This window comes from Palaemon carinicauda, chromosome 27 (genome assembly GCF_036898095.1).
Source record: "Palaemon carinicauda isolate YSFRI2023 chromosome 27, ASM3689809v2, whole genome shotgun sequence".
Lineage (NCBI taxonomy): Eukaryota > Metazoa > Arthropoda > Malacostraca > Decapoda > Palaemonidae > Palaemon > Palaemon carinicauda.
The window spans coordinates 45,942,548-45,948,547 of NC_090751.1; the positions used below are offsets into that span (position 1 = coordinate 45,942,548).

Sequence of the window (6,000 nt, forward strand, 5' to 3'; positions counted from 1 at the left end):
AATAGTATTTTCTTGTACATTTGCAAATGACTTGGTTTAATCACACGAATCAGTGGGAATTAATCTTTGAAGCCTAATTGTACAAGTATTAAGCCTTAAGCCACTGAATATTCAACCTAATATAAGTGTACTTTTGAGTTAAGAATCTAGTGTACACATTGATCTTAGTGTTGTTTGGTGTTAAGCCTTATTAGGCCCTACTGTTCTAGACTGTTTTTTTTTTTTGAAAATTTGGTATAGATCAAGACATGCCCACGAAGTAACTTTGATAGGAAAGTAGTGATTAACATTGGCATAAATCTCATGATAATGCCTAGTTGATGCTAAAGTGGTTTCTTAGGGTAAAGCTTTCTATATACTGAATTTAAGATAGTTTAAGCTAATAGTTATGGACATACTTGCCTAGTTTTGGAAGAGACTGGTTAATTGATTTTAGACTTGGTTTTTTATCCGAAATATGAAAGTTCTTTAAAATACTTGCTTCACGACTTCAGGTTGGTTGCTACAAATTATTTTGGTCTGGTATTCTGTATGGAATATTTTTTTTCCAGGATTTTGTTCCATTGACTGCATGATTTGGAGATAAAACTGCTGAACAAAAATCCAACAGGATGGTACTTTCCAACATTTAAGTTCTTTGCGTCGAAAATGCCCGGCCGAAAGTCTATAAGCTAGGAAAGCTTGCCTATGAACCCCACTACAGGTAAGGTTGTACCCCAGGGAATATTGGAAGTAATTTTATTTATAATATACAGTATAATGTAGTGTAAATTATTTTTGGCTTGGCTGTTGAAGTAATTTAGGTTATAGTACACGGTACTGCACCCCACCGTTCTCGGAAGTGGCTTGCTTTAACCAGATTTGCTCTTCCCATTTCTGATGGCCTTTCATTAAGTGAATTTAGTCTAGATAGTTCAATATTGCTGTTCATTTGATATCACTTTAGTATCTACTTCCTAAACCTCATAATTTGTAAAATAAGAAAATTCTTCAAAAATTAGGGTGCAATTTTGTGCGTAGCATTTTGTACTATTAATTCAAAATGCCACTATAACAGTTTTAAAAGGTTTTAAAAAATGTTCCCTAATAATTTAGTCACTAGTGTTTAGAAGAACCTAGTATGTTTTCATTGTTAGTGTGGTTAAGGAAAAGATTCTTGGCTTAAAATTGAAGGTAAATAGTTGATGAAATTGATTAGTAACTTGTATAGAATATTTAGGGTATAAAAGTTTCTAGTTCAGATTCTCCTTTATTCAGGTCTCACAATTGCAGTTCAATTCTTGGATCAGAGCTGGTCTAGATTTTTTACCTGTTAAAACTACTTGTGAATTGTTAGTGGTGCATTAAAATCCTCAAATGGCGAGTTATCCTTTGTAAGCAATAGTCTCTTTAATTTTAAATCTCAATGGATCACTGGCTTTGCTGACAAATTTTGAGAAAGTTGTTAGTTTGAGGGTTAGTTTCAGGAAACGGATAAAGAATTTAAGAAGGAAAAAATTAACAACTATTTGGGGCAACATATGGTATACATTAAAACTAATTTTGATTGGCCATGAAGTTTTCAAGTTTAGTAAAAAAAAAACAATTTTCTGATTCTTTTTAAGCATTAAAGTTCTTTATAGATATCCAAGCATTGAAAGTTGCTCTGATTGCAGAACCTTATTTGAGCCGGCCATTTCCCCTTGTACTGAAGCAGCCTTGACTTCATTACCAGTCACTAGTGCGTTCCCACAAGAAAGGCTTGCCTCGTATACCCTGTTCCCTGGACACACTCCAGGACAAGTTGTCCCTTTATTACAAGGGTTGTCGGACTGCGGACTGCCTTGTGAGCCGTTTATGAATTACAGTAGGTGAGGTTTTTAGTTTCATTAATTTGGTATACTGTATTTGTATTACTATTCAAAATGAGTCGCTTAGAAACTGGATTTATAAAGGTTAAGTTTCAGTAGTTTGGTGTGTTTGTACTATTTGAAATAACCTGCTTAGGAATTTGATGTATAAAGGCATTTTCAGTAATTTGGTGAATAATTTATACCGAACATTTAAAGTTTTTTTGGATTTGGGTGTATAATTTGTATGATTAAGAATTACAGCAGGGTAGGTGTCTAGTTAAATTTTTGGTGTAAAGATTTATATGAAATTTTAATTATCTCTAGGAATTACAGTAGGTTATGCATTGTTTAATTTGGTGTATAATTTTTATGAAACTGTATTTAAAATTTTCTATTTATGAATTGAAGTAGATTAGGCATTTTTTATTAATTATATTTTAGGCAAGTGAAATTTCTTACTTCAAAGATCAGGACTAAAAATTATGAGGTACTGAATGTGACTTGAGCTAAAATCTTGTAAATGCTAGGGAACTTAATTACTTCTATGAAATTAGACTAATTTATAATTTTTTTTCAGGCCTGAAATTTGTCTAGGCATCTTAAGTGGCCAGGTATGTGCTAAAGTTTTCAAGAGAAGCAAAAAGTTGATGCAGTCTGTCCCACATAAAAATGAAGATGAAAGTTGGGCCCTCGACTACCTTGTGCTCTTTAAAGCATTGATCTACTGAAGCATATACAGGAAGTTGGTTTCTAATGGTTTTAAATTTTGTAATTGAAGCTTTTGTTTTTTTGGGTACATGGCAACATAGCTATAATTTTGTGCTTGTTCTTTTGGGGCATTAATTTAATTTAGATTAATGTTTAAGTGGTAAAGAGGACTGTTAAAGGCAGTTACATTGCATAATTATAGCTATTTAATCTTGCTAGGTGAAATATTTATATATGGTTATTTTAGAGGAACTCGGTAAAGCTATGCTAAATAGGACATTTACTTCCAAATAGTACTATTTTAAATATTTTGGGTTTAATTTGCATGGTGACTAGATTCAGTTTAGTGGTTATTTTTAAGTGTTTAATACAATAATTAGTTTTAATAATCTTGCCAAAAAGATAAAAGGATTCAGTATATTTGACTGATAAATTGCTTCATTTGAGTGAGTTGGTATTATTGATTATGACAAGTAAATATTAGCTTTAAATCTTTATTTTACATGAATACTTTAGTTTCATTACAATATAATTTGTTACACTTCAATACATGTTCTCAAAGGTGCTACAACCTTATTCTCAGTTTCTGCACTGGAAATTAAATGGATTTTGTGCCACAGTTAACAAGTCCTTAAAGTAGATGATTTATATCATTGCATGTTTAGTCAGATGAGTTTTGCAACAGTTTTTAGTAAGCAATCACTTAGTATAACAGGGTCATATATTACAATACCTAATGAGTTTGATTTAACTAGTGTGGGGGACCAGAAATAGGTGTTAAGGTAATATCTTGAAAATTAATTTGTTGCATACTTTATTGAAATATAATAGTTTAAATATTGGTTTCAGGGTTCAAATTTTAGTGATGAATGTAGTTATTTTATGGTGAAAAGGTTCTTATAGGAAACCTTACATCAGACTGAATGTTAGTAACAAAGTTATTATAGTTACTTAATGTTCCCTTGTATAGTCTGGTAATATTAGTCTTATGAATTTTAAAAAGTTTTGGAAAGAGGTAGTTGAAGATAAGTGGCTAGGTTCAGTTTTAGAATTTAAACACCCTCCCCCCCAAAAAAAAAGCTATTGCCTTTGCATCAGACTTTTTCAAATTTAAAATATTGTTGGGTTTATTGTTAAAAAAATTTAAGCATATCACATTTGATAAACTTTTTCATTTTAGGATTTAAGACTTTGGTAAAGTTTGTATTGGTTCTCTAATCTGAATCAGTATTTTGGTACTTGATTCCACCAGTAACAAATTTTATGGTTATTGAAGAAATCCTAGTTTTTGAAAGGCTTGCTTTATATTTTCCATGGATGCCTTAACTTTGCTAAGCTAGAGAAATAGTCATTTCCAGTGTTGGAAAAAGATTAAATTTCTTTTTAGAAATTGTGTAGGAAGTTTTTAATTTGATTTCATAAAAACTATTGTTTGGTTTAATTACTTGTGCATTATATATGGACAATGTTGATCGAAAGGTTGTGAAGCTGGGAGCATATTTCATGGCGCTATTCATTAGATTTAGTTGAATACTGTCAACAAAAAATTTTAGTCTGTCCTTTAGCTGGAAGTATCTTTTGTTTATTATACCATATACATAAAAGTCTACATAGGGCAGGGTTTGAGAACATTACCTTGTTGAATGTGTAACATAATTATATTGTTTATGGAAACTGTAGATACATGTAAGTCAAATTAAATAAATATAAAAAAATTTCCTACTTGATTACATGATTCCTTTTATCAAAATATTTGGATCCTTAATATAAAGTACTAATTGTGTACTAACAGCACTTGAAGAAAAATCACTTTAATTTCTTGACATTATTGAAACCTATAATCTACATAGCCCACATAAATAATTTATAGTAAATTTCACAATCACAGAAAATTGTTCAGGATTATTTGATACTTAGCACATCAGTTTAATTACTTTGCACTACCTTAAGTTTTGTTATGAACTTAATTTGAATTTTAAAGCTTGTGAAAGCTGGTAAATGCCAGCTTCAAAATATTTGCCATAGGTTAAAGCCAACAAATTGTATAGGTAAATTTTTAGTTTTATAACTAAATCTAAAGTTTTATGTTAGAATATATTCCCTTGATATACCGTTTCTGAATCAAAGTGAAATTATTTGAATCTATAAAATTAAAGTTGATTGCCTTGAATTTTTTGGATGAGCTAAATTTATTTAGTAAGTTTTAGAAAGTTCCAAATTTTACAGGATGTGGAAAATTTAGATTTTAAATTTTTGAAGCTTAAATATTTAAGTACTATTTGGAAGTTGTGTAACATAAAATGAAAATTTTCTACGAAGTCTAGCGTTTAAAATAGGGTCTATGGTCCAGCAGCCTAACTTTAGGATTAAAGTAATTTTTTGAAAATTGGTAAAATGATCTATTAGGCTAGTCATTTTTTTAGTCAAAATACTAGATTTGTTAGTCTTGCTTATCCATGTCTCATTGAACTAAAGTTTGATATCCAAGACTAAGGGAACAGTTTGTATTTAGGTACCTGTGATTAGGAAAACTTTATAAGTTGCCCCTGATAGTGAACAGAGGTGTTTTTGGCTCTTAAAAGGGGAACAGTTTTTCTTAGCTACCCATCAGGTGAACTGGTTTTAACTAGTTACCCCTTAGGTGAACTGGTTTTTATTAGTTACCAGAGCTTAGATGAACTTATAATTATTTAGTGCTAGTATCTCTAATAGATTCAGTAGTGTAAGTTGAACAGTCACTTTAGTTTTATTAGATACCTATTAGGTGAACTGGTTTTAGTTACCTATGGTTAGAACAGCTTTTATTTAAGAAAATTTAATGCTACAGTTTCTACTAATAAAATCGGTAGCCTAAATGTATCTAGCAGTTATAGCAGTGTCTGTCTTAGTTGTTTTTCATACAAGCACTGACCTTGTGCTGTGAATAGGTTGGATTTTTACAGGTCCCTGATCTTGATATGAGTAGGCCTACGGGAAACTGAATTATAGGTTCTGTTAGTTAGGGCAACTGTTCTTTTCTGGAGTTGGCTGATAACTAATCAGTGTGAGGATAGAATAAGTGCCAAGAAAAATTAAATGGCTGACAGATTCAAATTTAACACTCTTCATATGATTGAAATGGTGACAAAATTAATATCCTTGCTTTAAATTATTTAGTTTGTGATTAAGTACAACTTTATCAATTACTAAACTGTTGCCATGTAACCCCATCAAAATTAGTTTACTATTATGTCTTGTGAACAGTACAGTAGAAATGTGATATCGGTACAGATCCAGTATAAGGGACTGAACTAGCAAGTGAGATTAAGTAGAATGTCATCCTTAAGAGCATAAGGCATCTTGCATGATAAACTGGCTATGCTTTAAAATTTTAGAGTTATGTATTAATGGTAAAGCATAACCAGTTTTTTTTAACTGGTTATGATTTACCATTAAAACATAACTCAAAATATTTTAAAGC

At 30.8% G+C, this 6,000-nt stretch overlaps 1 long non-coding RNA gene across 1 annotated transcript; it reads left to right on the forward strand.

Moving 5' to 3' along the window:
• Positions 1-563: 563 nt before the first annotated feature.
• LOC137621181 (uncharacterized) lies at positions 564-3,542 on the forward strand. Its single transcript, XR_011040159.1, has 3 exons — positions 564-703; positions 1,656-1,850; positions 2,410-3,542. It is a non-coding gene; the product is annotated as an uncharacterized lncRNA (long non-coding RNA).
• The last annotated feature ends 2,458 nt before the right edge of the window (positions 3,543-6,000 follow it).